Source organism: Pristiophorus japonicus, chromosome 9 (genome assembly GCF_044704955.1).
Source record: "Pristiophorus japonicus isolate sPriJap1 chromosome 9, sPriJap1.hap1, whole genome shotgun sequence".
Lineage (NCBI taxonomy): Eukaryota > Metazoa > Chordata > Chondrichthyes > Pristiophoridae > Pristiophorus > Pristiophorus japonicus.
Window position 1 is genome coordinate 113,775,466 of NC_091985.1, and position 17,371 is coordinate 113,792,836.

General features: G+C 45.9%; 2 non-coding genes across 2 annotated transcripts; both read right to left on the bottom strand.

The window, feature by feature from the left end:
- Positions 1–11,665: 11,665 nt before the first annotated feature.
- On the bottom strand, positions 11,666–11,854 carry LOC139274224 (U2 spliceosomal RNA). Its single transcript, XR_011595426.1, has one exon. It is a non-coding gene; the product is annotated as a U2 spliceosomal RNA (small nuclear RNA).
- Positions 11,855–12,322: 468 nt separating this feature from the next.
- LOC139274507 (U2 spliceosomal RNA) lies at positions 12,323–12,513 on the bottom strand. Its single transcript, XR_011595559.1, has one exon. It is a non-coding gene; the product is annotated as a U2 spliceosomal RNA (small nuclear RNA).
- Positions 12,514–17,371: the final 4,858 nt, after the last annotated feature.

Consider the following 17,371-nt stretch of genomic DNA (forward strand, 5'->3'; position numbering starts at 1 on the left):
CCATGAGGCTCAGTACTGGGTCACTTGCTTTTTGTGATCTATGTTCTGTCTCAAATGAAGCAACATGACTGAGTACTGTAGACTTGTGTAAGTGTGACCTTAGTCTCTTTATTCTGACTCCAGAGTGCCCGCACAGCATGGAAGGCCTGCTTATACAGTGCTCCCAAGGGATGCTGGGATCCCTTGGGACTCCAACAGATGCACCCTCTGGTGGTGGGAGAATTCTAGTTCCAAGGTGTTCCATACATAACATCGCTCCCCCCCACCCCCGGCCAAAGTCAATACTACACTTATTTACATGGTAAGACGATCTGGGGCTTTCCGCTCCCTAGTCGATCATTTTGGTACAAACACAGGTGCAGATGAGTTGGTTGCTGCGGCAGCTGGCCTTGCTGGGCTGCTGGGGATGATGAGTTCAGCTTCGTGGTCAACCGTGATGTCGGTTGCCACTTGTGTGTGTATTGGAGGGTCGAAGTTGGCGGTGTCCTCTTCAGGTTGCTCGTGGATGTCTGTGAATCACAGTTTGGTTTGGTCCAAATGCTTTCTGCAAGTTGGTTCATTTGTAAGTTTGACCTCAAACACCCTACTCCCCTTTTTGGCTATGACAGTGCCAGCAAGCCATTTGAGACCATGTCCATAGTTGAGTACAAATACAGAGTCATTGACTTCAATGTCGCGTGACAAATTTGCGCGAACATGGTACATGCTTTGTTGATGCCACCTGCCCTCGACATGATCATGGAGATCAGGATGGACTGGAGAGAGCCTTGTTTTGAGTGCCCTTTTCATGAGCAGCTCGGCAGGGTTAACCCCGGTGAGTGAGTGGGGTCTGCAGGGAGCCTTCCGACACGCGTTTCAAGCTTTGCTTGATGGTTGGGACTGCCTGTTCTGCCTGGCCATTAGATGCGGGCTTGAACGGGGCAGATGTGACATGCTTGATCCCATTGCGGGTCATGAATTCCTTGAATTCAGTGCTGGTGAAGCACGGCCCATTGTCGCTGACAAGGACATCAGGCAGGCCGTGCGTGGCAAACATGGCTCGTAGGCTTTCGATGGTGGCAATGGACGTGCTTACAGACATTATTATACACTCATTCCATTTTGAATAAGCATCCACAACAACCAAAAACATTTTGCCTAGAATCGGACCAGCGAAGTCAACGTGGATCCTAGACCACGGTTTGGAGGGCCATGACCACAAACTTAGCGGTGCCTCCCTGGGTGCATTGCTCAGTTGAGAGCAAGTGTTGCAATGGCACACGCAAGACTCAAAATCTGAGTCGATGCCGGGCCACCACACATGGCTATAGCTTTCATCATTACTGTGCCTGGGTGGGTACTGTGTAGGTCGCGTATGAACGTTTCCCTGCCTTTCTTCGGCAAAACCACACGATTACCCCACAAAAGACAGTCCGCCTGTATGAACATTTCGTCTTTGCGCCGCTGGAACGGCTTGATCTCTTCATGCATCTCCGCTGGGACGCTGGACCAGCTCCCATGGAGGACACAGTTTTTTACAAGGGACAGTAAAGGGTCCTGGCTGGTCCAGGTCCTGATCTGGCACGCCGTAACGGGTGAGTTTTCGTTTTCAAATGCACCATCACCAAAGCAAGTCTGTATGCTGTGCAATGGTGGTGGTGGGCAATGGTGGCCGACTGAGAGCATCAGCGCAGTTCTCTGTGCCTGGCCTGTGGTGAATTTCATATTATATATGCAGACAGCGTGAGCGCCCATCTTTGGATGCGAGCAGAGGCATTGGTATTGATACCTTTGCTCTCTGAGAATAGCGATATGAGCAGCTTATGGTCAGTTTCTAACTCGAACTTGAGCCCAAACACATACTGGTGCATTTTTTTCACCCCGTAAACGCATGCCAGAGCTTCTTTTTCAATCATGCTGTAGGCCCCTTTGGCCTTGGACAAACTCCTGGATGCATAAGCGACCGGTTGCAATGTTCCCGGTTCGTTTGCTTGTTGTACACACCCGACCCCGTAAGAAGACGCATCGCAAGCTAGCACTAAACCTTTACATGGGTCATACAGAACAAGCAGTTTGTTGGAACAGAACAGATTTCTGGCTTTCTCAAAAGCAGTCTCTTGTGATTTCCCCCATACCCAGTCATCTCCCTTGTGCAGCAACATGTGTAAGGGTTCTAGCAGGGTGCTTAACCCGGGTAGGAAATTACCAAAATAATTGAGGAGTCCCAGGAACGACCACAGCTCCATCACGTTCTGTGGTCTCGGCGCGTTTTTGATGGCCTCCGTCTTGGCGGCCATCAGTGTGGGGCCATCTCCTCGTATAATCCATAGTGGGAGTTCATGCACCGCTCCATCATAGGATACCTTTACTGCTACACTGCCAATTACAGGGATCAGCTCTTTCGTGTAAGTTCTCAGCTTGGTATGAATAGGGCTCAGCTTGGGTCTTTGTGCCTTGTTGCACCACAGCCTCTCGAAGGCCTTTTTGCTCATGATAGACTGACTCGCACCCATGTCCAATTCCATGGATACTGGAATTCCGTTCAGTTCAACTTTTAACATGATCGGTGGACATTTCATGGTGAAGGTGTGTACCCCGTACTTCTGCCTCCTTGGTTCGAGTCTCTAGTTCAGTTTGATCCGCCATGGATCGGTCTTCATCTGCAACCTGGTGGTTTGCAGCTCGTCTGCACATTCGCTGGAGGTGTCCCATTGTTCCACAACCTTTGCACGCATAGTGTTTGAAGCGGCATTGATGGGCTCAATGATCACCTCCGCAGCGCCAACAAGGTATTAATTGCTTGATGGCAGACTCTGGGTCATCTGAGGTCGTGCAGCTGGAGGCACGTACGTTCTGCCATATGCATTCCTGCCTGAAGACGACGTTACTTTGTGTACAGTACTTGCCGATGCATCTTTATGCTGCAAAATTTGTTTGGTTTTATTGCTGGTGGACATGAATGCCTGGGCTATCATTATGGCTTTGCTCAGGTTCGGTGTTTCAACAGTAAATAGTTTGCGAAGGATAACCTCATGGCCAATGCCGAGCACAAAAAAGTCTCTTAGCATTTGCTCCAGAAATCCATCGAATTCGCAATGTCCTGCAAAGGCGCCTTAGTTCGGCGACGTAGCTCGCCACTTCCTGGCCTTCAGACCGTTGACATGTATAAAATCGATACCTTGCCATCAGAACGCTCTCCTTCGGATTTAGCTGCTCCCGGACCAGCGTACACAGTTGTTCATACGATTTGGTTGTTGGTTTCACCGGAGCAAGAAGATTCTTCATGAGGCCATAGGTTGTTGCCCCGCAGGCGGTGAGGAGGATCGCCCTTCGTTTGGCAGCGTTCACATTCCCTTCCAGCTCGTTGGCCACGAAGTATTGGTCTAGTCGCTCCACGAAGGCTTCCCAATCGTCACCTTCTGAAAATTTCTCTAGGATACCAACAGTTCTCTGCATTTTCGCGTGATGCTTCGTTATCTATTACTCAGCGGCAGTTGTTACGTCTCAAATAAAGCAACGTGACTGAGTACTGTAGACATGTGTAAGTATGACCTCAGCCTCTTTATACTGACTCCAGAGTGCCCGCACAGCATGGAAGACCTGCTTATACACAGTGCTCCCAAGGGATGCTGTGATCCCTTGGGACTCCAAAGGATGCGCCCTCTGGTGGCGGTAGAATGTTGGTTACAAGATGTTGCATACATAACAGTATACATCAATGATTTAGACTTGAATGTAGGCGGTATGATTAAGAAATTTGCAGACGATACTAAAATCGGCTGTGTGGTTGATAATGAAGAAGAAAGCTGTAGACTGCAGGAAGATATCAATGAACTGGTCAGGTGGGCAGAACAGTGGCAAATGGAACTCAATCTAGAGCAGTGTGTGGTAATGCATTTGGGGAGGGCTAACACGTCAAGGGAATACACATTAAATGGCAGGACACTGAGAAATGTCGAGGAACAAAGGGACCTTGGAGTGCATGTCCGCAGATCCCTGAAGGTAGTGAGCTCTGTTCTGTCTGGAGCAGGCAGTCAGAATAGCTCGAATTAAACTTTGCAAAGTCACTGATTACATTGACAGGGAGGATCTAATTACACATTCCAGGGAAACTGCTGGGTGTGTCTTGTCCTCCAAGAGAACCAATCAGAACTTTGGTGCTGCACATAGACATGTCCGAGCTTTATCCAGGCGACGGACACAGAAGGAAGTACGGATGAGAGGGGGAACGGGAAAGTGAGTGGAGAGGGAAACAAGGATAGCCATATTGGTAATCAAAACGATAGTGGTAGCGAGACCTTGTGAGATGGCATGGTCAACGGAGTGGCCATGATTATGGGTAGGTGTGTTTATATGGAAGGAGAGGTTAAGGGAGGGCAGTAAACTTGTGAGGAAGGAGAGTAATTTGCGGCACTAACTGGGAGGAAGGACCATTCAGTGGAGTTGAGGTAAAAGATCAGCCATGATCTTAATTGAATGTCGGAGCTGGTTCGAGGGGTCGAATGGCCTACTCCTGCTGCTCTTTCTTATGTTCTTATCTGGGGAACAAAAATGAAACTGTTTTTTGGATCTGGGAGATGGAACAGTGGCTTGCTTTGTCTATTCCACACATCGACCTGGTATTGCAGTGCCTCTGGGAACATGCAGCTTCGCCTCTCTGGGGTGGGAAGTTGTAAAAGAGAAAAGAAGAAAAAGGGTTTACAGCTGCTTGACCGTGCTCTCCTTTCCTTCGTAGGTTGCTACTCGCCACAGGTCACTTCTCCTGCCGCCGGTGCGCCATGTTGCCGCCTTCTGCTCAGCAAGGTCAGCAGCTGCCTTTGTGGTTTCCTTTCCGTTTTTGAATGTGGGAACTTGTTCTATATAGAATCATAGGCTGCAATTTTGCCATTGTTTAGTTGACAGGATGGGTGGTGGGTTAGTTGTGAACTTTAAAATGATTGACAGCGGGCCGGGAATCCGCTGTCAAACGCGCACACCTGCATTTCCCGATGTCGGGTCTGCCAGCGCTGAGCAGACCTGACCGGCAGTGGCGGGGGACCAAATTCAAATCATTAGTGGCTTGTTTACAGCCACTTCACAATGCTTTTCCTCCCGCTTTTTGAATTGGACAGGTCGCCCACCAGTATCACCGCTGTGCTTAGTGCTCGTCTGTGAAGCTGAGGCGGGAGGTCACTGGCCATTGAATCAGTTAATGAGTTGACAGCTTCAAATGTCACGTCAAAGCTCCCAGCCAATTGAGAAATGTTCCCTTCTCTAAACTGCATTTCCAGTAGGGAGATTCAGAAATGCTGAAAGTCTTTACACGAGTCTCCATCCAGTCTGAGCTCATTACCTCTGCCACCATTGACAGATCGCTTCTGTCATCTTTACTTCACCTGCCATCTATTTCATCAGCATGGGTGCCTTTGACTCGAGTGTTCTCAACTCCATCCCGCCACCACTTCAGTGAAACCCCAACACTGCACGAGGTAGGCAAAGCCACAAAAGAGCTCAAGAACAACAAGGCTACAGGTGCGGATGGAATTCCTGCTGAGGCGCTAAAATATGGCGGAGAGGCGTATTGGCGCGGGTACATGGCCTCATCTGGAGGGAGGAGAGCATGCCGGGAGATCTCAGAGATGCAGTGATGGTGTCCATTTTTAAAAAGGGGAACAAATCCGACTGCGGCAACTACAGGGGAATCTCCCTGGTATCAACCACTGGGAAGGTTGTCACTAGAGTTCTCCTCAACCGTCTTCTCACTGTGGCCGAGGAGTTCCTCCCGGAGTCACAGTGTGGATTTCGTCCCCTATGGGGAACAACAGACATGATCTTTGCAACACAACTGCAGGAAAAATGCAGGGAGCAACGCCAGCCCTTATACATAGCCTTCTTCGATCTTACAAAGGCCTTTGACACTGTCGACTGTGCGGCTTATGGAGCGTCCTCCTCCGTTTTGCATGCCCCCAAAAGTTTGTCAAAATCCTTCGCCTCCTCCACGACGACATGCAGGCCGTGATCCTTACCAGCGGATCCACTACAGACCCATTCCACGTCCGGACCAGGGTCAAACAGGGCTGTGTCATTGCTCCAACCCTCTTCTCAATCTTCCTCGCTGCCATGCTCTACCTCACTGTCAACAAGCTCCCCGCTGGAGTGGAACTAAACGACAGAACCAGTGGGAAGCTGTTTCAGCTACGCTGCCTCCAGGCCAGGTCCAAGATCACCCAAACCTCTGTCGTTGAACTGCAGTACGCGGACAACGCCTGCGTCTGCGCACATTCTGAGGCTGAACTGCAGGATATAGTCGATGTATTCACCGAGGCATATGCAAGCATGGGCCTTACGCTTAACATCTTTAAGACAAAGGTCCTCCACCAGCCTGTCCTCGCCGCACAGCACTGCCCCACAGTCATCAAGATTCACGGCATGGCCCTCGACAACGTAGACCACTTCCCATACCTCGGGAGCCTCTTGTCAACAAAGGCAGACATTGATGCAGAGATTCAACATTGCCTCCAGTGCGCCAGTGCAGCCTTCGGCCGCCTGAGGGAAAGAGTGTTCAAGGACCGACCACCAAGCTCATGGTCTACAGGGCTGTAATAATACCCGCCCTCCTGTATGGGTCAGAGGCATGGACGATGTACAGAAGATACATCAAGTCGCTGGAGATATATCCCCAACGATGTCTCCGCAAGATCCTGCAAATCCCCTGGGAGGACAGGCGCACCAACATCAGTGTCCTCGCCCAGGCTAACAACCCCAACATTGAAGCATTAACCACACTCGTTCAGCTTCGCTGGGCAGGCCACTTAGTTCGCATGCCAGATGAGAGACTCCCCAAGCAATTGCTCTACGCGGAGCTCCTTCATGGCAAACGAGCCAAAGGTGGGCAGCGCAGACGTTACAAGGACACCCTCAAGGCCTCCCTGGTGAAGTGCAACATCACCACTGGCACCTGGGAGACCCTGACCGAAGACCGCCCTAGATGGAGAAAATGCATCCGGGAGGGCATTGAGCTCTTTGAATCTCAACGCTACAAGCGTGAAGAGGTCAGGCACAGTCAGCGGACGGAACGTGTGGTAAATCAGAACCAACCCCCCCTTCCTCTGATGAATATTTGTCCCACCTGTGACAGGGTCTGTGGCTCTCGTGTTGGACTGTTCAGCTACCAAAGAACTCATTTTAGGAGTGGAAGCAAGTCTTCCTCGACTCCGAGGGACTGTCTATGATGATGATGATGATTTTATACTCTCTCACCTTGCTCCTCAGAATCTGACCACGATCAGCCCCGACACTCGCGTCACCAGGCACACCGGCAGCACCAACAACAACCCCAGCAACCTTCTCCGTAATCACCTGATGCTGCACAGGACAGAGGGCATCAGCACACGACCACATTGCTGCCAGGGATGGCCTCACCATGGCCAGATTTACTCCAGTATCCCGACAACCTCCTTGTTTACCATAGCTTTGGCCAGGTCCTGTTCCTTTGTAAACATAGAAACATAGAAAACAGGTGCAGGAGTGGGCCATTCGGCCCTTCGAGCCTGCACCTCCATTCAATGAGTTCATGCTGAACACGTAACTTCAGTACCCAATTCCTGCTTTCTCGCCATATCCCTTGATCCCCCTAGTAGTAAGGACTACATCCAACTCCTTTTTGAATATATTTAGTGAATTGGCCTCAACAACTTTCTGTGGTAGAGAATTCCACAGGTTCACCACTCTCTGGGCGAAGCAGTTTCTCCTCATCTCGGTCCTAAATGGCTTACCCCTTATCCTTAGACTGTGACCCCTGGTTCTGGACTTCCCCAACATTGGGAACATTCTTCCTGCATCTAACCTGTCTAAACCCGTCAACATTTTAAACGTTTCTATGAGATCCCCTCTCATTCTTCTGAACTCCAGTGAATATAAGCCCAGTTGAGCCAGTCTTTCTTGATATGTCAGTACCGCCATCCCGGGAATCAGTCTGGTGAACCTTCGCTGCACTCCCTCAATAGCAAGAATGTCCTTCCTCAAGTTAGGAGACCAAAACTGTACACAATACTCCAGGTGTGGCCTCACCAGGGCCTTGTGCAACTATAGTAACACCTCCCTGCCCCTGTACTCAAATCCCCTTGCTATGAAGGCCAACATGCCATTTGCTTTCTTAACCGCCTGCTGTACCTGCATGCCAACCTTCAATGACTGATGCACCATGACACCCAGGTCTCGCTGCACCTCCCCTTTTCCTAATCTGTCACCATTCAGATAATAGTCTGTCTCTCTGTTTTTACCACCAAAGTGGATAACCTCACGTTTATCCACATTATACTTCATCTGCCATGCATTTGCCCACTCACCTAACCTATCCAAGTCACTCTGCAGCCTCATAGCATCCTCCTCGCAGCTCACACTGCCACCCAATTTAGTGTCATCCGCAAATTTGGAGATACTACACTTAATCCCCTCGTCTAAATCATTAATGTACAATGTAAACAGTTGGGGCCCCAGCACAGAACCATGCGGTACCCCACTAGTCACTGCCTGCCATTCTGAAAAGTACCCATTTACTTCTACTCTTTGCTTCCTGTCTACCAACCAGTTCTCAATCCACGTCAGCACACTACCCCCAATCCCATGTGCTTTAACTTTGCACATTAATCTCTTGTATGGGACCTTGTCGAAAGCCTTCTGAAAGTCCAAATACACCACATCAACTGGTTCTCCCTTGTCCACTCTACTGGAAACATCCTCAAAAAATTCCAGAAGATTTGTAAAGCATGCTTTCCCTTTCACAAATCCATTCTGACTTGTACCTATTATGTCAATACTTTCCAAATGCGCTGCATCGTGCGATGTGTGACAATGTGCGCGATGTGATGTGCGACAACATGCGCGGTGTGTGATGTGTAACAATGTGCACGATGTGATGTGTGACAGTGTGCGCATTGAGTGATGGGTGACATTGTGCGCACTATGTGATGTGTGACCGTACGCGCGGTCTGATGTGTGACAATGTGCGCACCGTGTGACGTGTGACAATGTGTGCGGTGTGATGTCTGATAATGTGCGCGGTGTGTGATGTGTGGGAATGTACACGCGTGTGATGTGTTACAATATACACGTGTGATGTGTTACAAAATACACAGATGTGTGGTGTGCTACAATATACATGTCTGTGATGTGTTGCAATATACACACACGTGTGGTGTTACAATATACACACGTGCTGTGTTATAATATACACACCGTGTGATGTGTTACAGTATACACACGTGTGCTGTGTTACAATATACATGTGTGACGTGTTACAATATACACACGTGTTTTGTTATAATATACATGCTGTGTGATGTGTTACAGTATACACACACGTGCTGTGTTACAATATGCACGGCGTGTTATGTGTTACGATATTCACGTGTGATGTGTTACAATTTACACGCGTGTGATGTGTTACAATATACATACATGTGATGTGTTACACTATACCTACGCATGTGATGTGTTACAATGTACACAGGTCGTGTGATGTGTTACAATATACACATGCCGTGTGATGTGTTACAGTCTATACATGTGTGCTGTGTTACAGTATACACGTCGTGTGATTTGTTACGATATACACGCTGTGTGATATGTTATATTATACACGTGTGCTGTGTTACAATAAACACGGCGTGTGATGTTACAATATACACGTGTGCTGTGTGACAATATACATGTGTGACAGTATACATGCTTGTGACGTGTTACAATATACATGCGTGTGATGTGTTACAATATACACGCGTGACGTGCGACAATATACATGCGTATGATGTGTGACAATGGGCGCACCGTATGATATGTGAAAATGTGCGCACCGTGTGACGTGTGACAATGTGTGCGGTGTGATGTCTGATACTGTGCGCGGTGTGTGGGAATGTACACGCGTGTGATGTGTTACAATATACACGTGTGATGTGTTACAAAATACACAGATGTGTGATGTGCTACAATATACATGTCTGTGATGTGCTGCAATATACACACACGTGTGGTGTTACAATATACACACGTGCTGTGTTACAATATACACAGCGTGTGATGTGTTACAGTATACACACGTGTGCTGTGTTACAATATACATGTGTGATGTGTTACAATATACACATGTGTTTTGTTATAATATACATGCTGTGTGATGTGTTACAGTATACACACACGTGCTGTGTTACAATATGCACGGCGTGTTATGTGTTACGATATTCACGTGTGATGTGTTACAATTTACACGCGTGTGATGTGTTACAATATACATACATGTGATGTGTTACAATATACCTATGCATGTGATGTGTTACAATGTACACAGGTCGTGTGATGTGTTACAATATACACATGCCGTGTGATGTGTTACAATATACACATGCCGTGTGATGTGTTACAGTATATACATGTGTGCTGTGTTACAGTATACACGTCGTGTGATTTGTTACGATATACACGTGCGATGTGTGACAATATACACTCACGTGTGATGTGTTACAATATACACGCTGTGTGATATGTTATATTATACACGTGTGCTGTGTTACAATATACACGGCGTGTGATGTTACAATATACACGTGTGCTGTGTGACAATATACATGTGTGATAGTATACATGCTTGTGACGTGTTACAATATACATGCGTGTGATGTGTTACAATATACACGCGTGACGTGCGACAATATACATGCGTATGATGTGTGACAATGGGCGCACCGTGTGATGTGTGACAATGTTTGCGCTATGTGCTGTGTTACAATATACACACGTGTGCTGTGTTACAATATACACGCCGTATGATGTGTTACAATATACATACGTGTGATGTGTTACAGTATACACGTGTGCTGTGTTACAATATACACGCCGTGTGATGATATACATGTGTGATGTGTGACAAATACATGTTGTCTGTGAGCCAATGTGTGTGCTGTGTGTGATGTTACAATATACACACGTGATGTGTGACAATATACACATCATGTGAGGTGTGACAATATACACGCGTATGGTGTGTGACAATGTGCGCGACGTGTGAAATGTGATAATGTACATGCGTGTGATGTGTTACAATATACACGCATGTGATGTGTGACAATGAGCGCGCCGTGTGATGTGTGAAAATGTGCACGGTGTGTGATATGTGACAATGTGTACGCTGTGTGCTGTGTAACAATATACACATCTGCGTTGCAACATACACGCGTGTGATGTGTTACAATATACACGCCATGTGATGTGTTGCAATATACATGCCATGTGATGTGTTACAGTATACACATGTCTGAGTCATGACAGTGTGCGCCATGTGATTTTATAATATACACGTGTGTGATGTGTGACAATGTACACATCATGTGGTGTGTGACTATATAAATGTCATGTGTTGTGTGACAATATACACGCCGTGTGCTGTGTGACAAGATACAAGCGTGAGATGTGTGCAAAATCTTTGAAATTTGAGAGCGAATGTGCAGCAGGCTGTGTTTGGGTGTAGTCGGGTGAGTGAGTTGTGGAAATGGTGTTTGTTTTTTTTGTTGAATTGTGTGTGATGTAGAAATGATAAAGTGGAGGAGCTGTGCAAGCAAGCAATAATGGCAAGTAAAATGAGTGTGGCATAAAAAGAAAGAAAAAAGGAGATGTTTTGAATGAATCTGCTTTTAATTTTGAAATTCTCCCAAAAGGGAGGTGCACCGTTCCCAGAGACACTGCAATACCGGGTCGATGTGTGGAGTGGACGGAGCAAGCCCCTATTCCATCTCCCTGTTCCAAAAATCAATTTAATATATGGCCCCCAGATAGGGGACGTATCAGATATTAAACTGATAAGAACAGATTTTTTTTTCAAAATATACTTTATTCATAAAAAAATCTGTACAGTACATTAGGCACTTCAGTACATTTAGCTGCGGTCAGCAATCCCATACACTATATTTGGGTGCTGACGGCAGTTCTGTTCATTTCATTCCTTGTTTTCCAGTTGAAGTGCAATTCGGTACAATAAACAGGATACATTGTGGTACATTGACACAAATGACGTTTCATGTGTTACGATACAGTACACGGAATGGGTGAAGGTATATTTACATTTTTCTTTTCAAACATGCATTTCGCAACAGACCTTGCATTGTACATAGCACGACATTGGTGTTTACAGATTTGGTGCTCTATGTACACAAAAAATAAATTATGTACTGATTCCTGCCCCCGGGTTTTGCGCGGCAGAAGGGCTTTAAACTGTGGCCCTTCCCCACCGTGCCTTTGCGGCGACTGCATAAAAAGAAAGAAAAAAGGAGATGTTTTGAATGAATCTGCTTTTAATTTTGAAATTCTCCCAAAAGGGAGGTGCACCGTTCCCAGAGACACTGCAATACCGGGTCGATGCGTGGAGTGGACGGAGCAAGCCCCTATTCCATCTCCCTGTTCCAAAAATCAATTTAATATATGGTCCCCAGATAGGGGACGTATCAGATATTAAACTGATAAGAACAGATACTACACTTGATCTTAGCCAAAAGGCCGAGAAGCGATGCCGCGGCGGCCCAAACTGTTCTCAGCTCCCGTTTGCCCTCCCTTTATTGAGTCAGACTGACTGTGCCCAAAGACATATAACTGTTGACTCTTTCACTGTTATTTTCTAATTGGAACAGATTAGTTTACAGAAGTTGCCTTTTTCCCTTTTTCAGTGAAACTGCTTCATAGATATGTAAAGTGACAGTATTCCAGCAATCAGATGGAGAGGGTTGTGCCTATCCACACGTACGTCACTGTCAGAGGCTGCGATGCAACCAAAACGTTTTCCAGCAGCTGCTTGAGTGACAATGCAACAACCGACTGGTGAGGTGATCTGGCTTCATAACTGTACACACGGGGCTCAGTTTTGGCCAGGAGTTGCTCTGTTTTTTTTTTGGGAGTAACTTGGTTTTTCTGGCGTAACTTCAAAATCCCCATTTCCCCAATCAATTTGCACCAGTGTAACTCAGTTAGTTACGATTCTTTTAGGTTCGTTTTTTTTCCAAAAGGGGGCGCTACCAGCCACCTACGCCAGTTCTGCCCATTTAGGCAACTTTGGCCAGCTAATAGTTACTCCAGCGTATGTGGCCACTTCAGAAAATCCTTGGGGAGAGTTAAAGAAATCGGCGCAGGTCTGGGAATTAAACATACAGGGGTATCTGACAATTCGGAAGGATAGACAAGAAGGGAAAGGAGGTGGGGTAGCTCTGTTAATAAAGGATGATATCAGGGCAGTTGTGAGAGATGATATTGGCTCTAATGAACAAAATGTTGAATCATTGTGGGTGGAGATTAGAGATAGTAAGGGGAAAAAGTCACTGGTGGGCGTAGTTTATAGGCCCCCCCAAATAATAACTTCACGGTGGGGCGAACAATAATCGAGGGAATAATAGAGGCATGTGAAAAAGGAACGGCAGTAATCATGGGGGATTTTAACCTACATATTGATTGGTCAAATCAAATCGCACGGGGTAGCCTGGAAGAGGAATTCATAGAATGCATACGGGATTGTTTCTTAGAACAGTATGTTACAGAACCTACAAGGGAGCAAGCTATCTTAGATCTGGTCCTGTGTAATGAGACAGGAATAATAAACAATCTCCTAGTAAAAGATCCTCTCGGAATGAGTGATCACAGTATGGTTGAATTTGTAATACAGATTGAGGCTGAGGAAGTAGTGTCTCAAACGAGCGTACTATGCTTCAACAAAGGGGACTACAGTGGGATGAGGGCAGAGTTAGCTAAAGTAGACTGGGAACACAGACTAAACGGTGGCACAATTGAGGAACAGTGGAGGACTTTTAAGGAGCTCTTTCATAGTGCTCAACAAAAATATATTCCAGTGAAAAAGAAGGGCGGTAAGAGAAGGGATAACCAGCCGTGAATAACCAAGGAAATAAAATTAAAAACCAATGCGTATAAGGAGGCCAAGGTTAGTGGGAAACTAGAAGATTGGGAAAATTTTAAACGACAGCAAAGAATGACTAAGAAAGCAATAAAGAAAGGAAAGATAGATTACGAAAGTAAACTTGCGCAAAACATAAAAACAGATATTAAAAGCTTTTCCCGATATATGAAATGGAAGAGAGTGACTAAAGTAAATGTTGGTCCCTTAGAAGATGAGAAGGGGGATTTAATAATGGGAAATGTGGAAATGACTGAGACCTTAAACAATTATTTTGCTTCGGTCTTCACAGTGGAAGACACAAAAACTATGCCAAAAATTGCTGGTCACGGGAATGTGGGAAGGGAGGACCTTGAGACAATCACTATCACTAGGGAGGTAGTGCTGGACAGGCTAATGGGACTCAAGGTAGACAAGTCCCCATGTCCTGATGAACTGCATCCCAGGGTATTAAAAGAGATGGCGGAAGTTACAGCAGATGCATTCGTTATAATCTACCAAAATTCTCTGGACTCTGGGGAGGTACCAGCAGATTGGAAAGCAGCTAATGTAATGCCTCTGTTTAAAAAAGGGGGCAGACAAAAGGCAGGTAACTGTAGGCTGGTTAGTTTAATATCTGTAGTGGGGAAAATGCTTGACGCTATCATTAAGGAAAAAATACCGGGACATCTAGATAGGAATAGTGCAATCAAGCAGACGCAACATGGATTCATGAAGGGGAAATCATGTTTAACTAATTTACTGGAATTCTTTGAGGATATAACGAGCTTGGTGGATAGAGGTGTACCGATGGATGTGGTGTATTTAGATTTCCAAAAGGCATTCGATAAGGTGCCACACAAAAGGTTACTGCAGAAGATAAAGGTACGCAGAGTCAGAGGAAATGTATTAGCATGGATCGAGAATTGTCTGGCTAACAGAAAGCAGAGAGTCGGGATAAATGGGTCCTTTTCGGGTTGGAAATCGGTGGTTAGTGCTGTGCCACAGGGATCGGTGCTGGGACCACAACTGTTTACAATATACATAGATGACCTGGAAGAGGGGACCGAGTGTAGTGTAACAAAATTTGCAGATGACACAAAGATTAGTGGGAAAGCGGGTTGTGTAGAGGACACAGAGAGCTGCAAAGAGATTTAGATAGGTTCAGCGAATGGGCTAAGGTTTGGCAGATGGAATACAATGTCGGAAAATGTGAGGTCATCCACCTTGGGGGAAAAAAAACAGGAAAATGGAATATTATTTGAATGGGGAGAAATTACAACATGCTGCGGTGCAGAGGGACCTGGGGGCCCAAACAAGGGAGGGGGTGGTTCTGGACTTAGTTTTAGGGAATGAAGCTGGGCAGAAGGAAGGGTTTTCAGTGGGAGAGCGTTTTGGTGCTAGTAATCATAATTCAGTTAGATTTAGGTTAGTTATGGAAAAGGAGAAAGATAGACCAGGAATAACATTTATGATAAGAACATAAGAAATAGGAGCATGAGTAGGCCATGTGGCTCCTCGAGCCTTCGCCGCCATTTAATACGACCATGGCTGATCCAATCATGGACTCAGGACCACTTCCCTGCCCGCTCCCCATAACCCCTTATCGGTTATCTCTGTCTCTGTCTTAAATTTATTCAATGTTCCGGCTTCCACAGTTCTCTGAGGCAGTGAATTCCACAGATTTACAACCCTCTGAGAGAAGAAATTTCTCCTCATCTCAGTTTTAAATGGGCAGCCCTTTATTCTAAGATTATGTCCTCTAGTTCAAGTCTCCCCTATCAGTGGAAAGATCCTCTCTGCATCCACCCTGTCAAGCCCCCTCATAATCCTACACGTTTCGATCAGATCATCCCTGATTCTTCTGAATTCCAATGAGTAGAGGCCCAACCTGCTTTCCTCATAAGTCAACCCCCTCATCTCCAGAATCAACCTAGTGAATCTTCTCTGAACTGCCTCCAATGCAAGTATATCCTTTCGTAAATATGCAAACCAAAACTGTACGCAGTATTCCAGGTGTGGCCTCACCAATACCCTGTATAACTGTAGCAAGACTTTCATGCACAAGTACCCCCAGGTCCCGCTGTACTGCAGCACTTTGCAATTTTTCTCTGTTTAAATAATAACTTGCTCTTTGATTTTTTTTCTGCCAAAGTGCATAACCTCATACTTTCCAAGATTATACTCCATCTGCCAAATTTTTGCCTACTCACTGAGCCTGTCTATGTCCTTTTGCAGAGTTTCTGTGTCCTCCTCACACATTGCTTTTCCTCTCATCTTTGTATCGTCAGCAAACTTGGCTTCGTTACACTCGGTCCCTTCTTCCAAGTCGTTAATATAGATTGTAAATAGTTGGGGTCCCAGCACTGAGCCCTGCGATACCCTACTAGTTACTGATTGCCAACCCGAGAATGAATCATTTATCCCGACTCTCTGTTTTCTGTTAGTTAGCCAATCCTGTATCCATGCTAATTATTACTCCCAACCCCGTGAACTTTTATCTTGTGCAGTAACCTTTTATGTGGCACCTTGTCAAATACCTTCTGGAAGTCCAAATATACCACATCCACTGGTTCCCCTTTATCCACCCTGTTTGTTATATCTTCAAAGAATTCCAGCAAATTTTTCAAACATGTCTTCCCCTTCATAAATCCATGCTGACTCTGCCTGACCGAATTATGCTGTTCCAAATGTCCTGCTTCTTTAATAATGGACTCCAGCATTTTCCCAACCACAGATGTTAGGCTAACTGGTCTATAGTTTCCTGCTTTTTGTCTGCCTCCTTTTTTAAATAGGGGTGTTACATTTGCAGTTTTCCAATCTGCTGGGACCTCTGCAGAATCCAGGGAATGTTGGTAAATTACAAACAATGCATCCATTATCTCTGCCACAACTTCTCTTAAGACCCTAGGATGCAAGCCATCAGGTCCAGTGGATTTATCCGCCTTTAGTCCCATTATCTTACTGAGTACCACCTCCTTCGTGATTGTGATTGTGTTCCTCGCCCCCCACCCCACGATAGCCCCTTGACTATCAACTGTTGGGATATTGTTTGTGTCATCTCCGTAAATACTGATACAAAATATTTGTTCAGAGTTTCTGCTATCTCCATGTTCCCCATTACTAATTCCCCGGTCTCGCCCTCTAAGGGACCGACATTTATTTAGCCACTCTTTTCCTTTTTATGTACCGATAGAAACTCTTGCTATCTGTTTTTATATTTCGTGCTAGTTTACTTTCATAGTCTATCTTCCCTTTCTTAATCATTTTTTTAGTCATTCTTTGCTGGCTTTTCAAAGCTTTCCAATCTTCTGTCCTCCCATTAGTTTTGGCCACTTTGTATGTCCTTGTTTTTAATTGGATAACGTCCTTTATTTCTTTAGTTAGCCACGGATGGCTACCTTTTCTTTTACACCCTTTTCTCCTCACTGGAATATATTTTTCTTGAGAGTTGTGAAATAACTTCTTAAATGTACACCACTGTTCATCAAC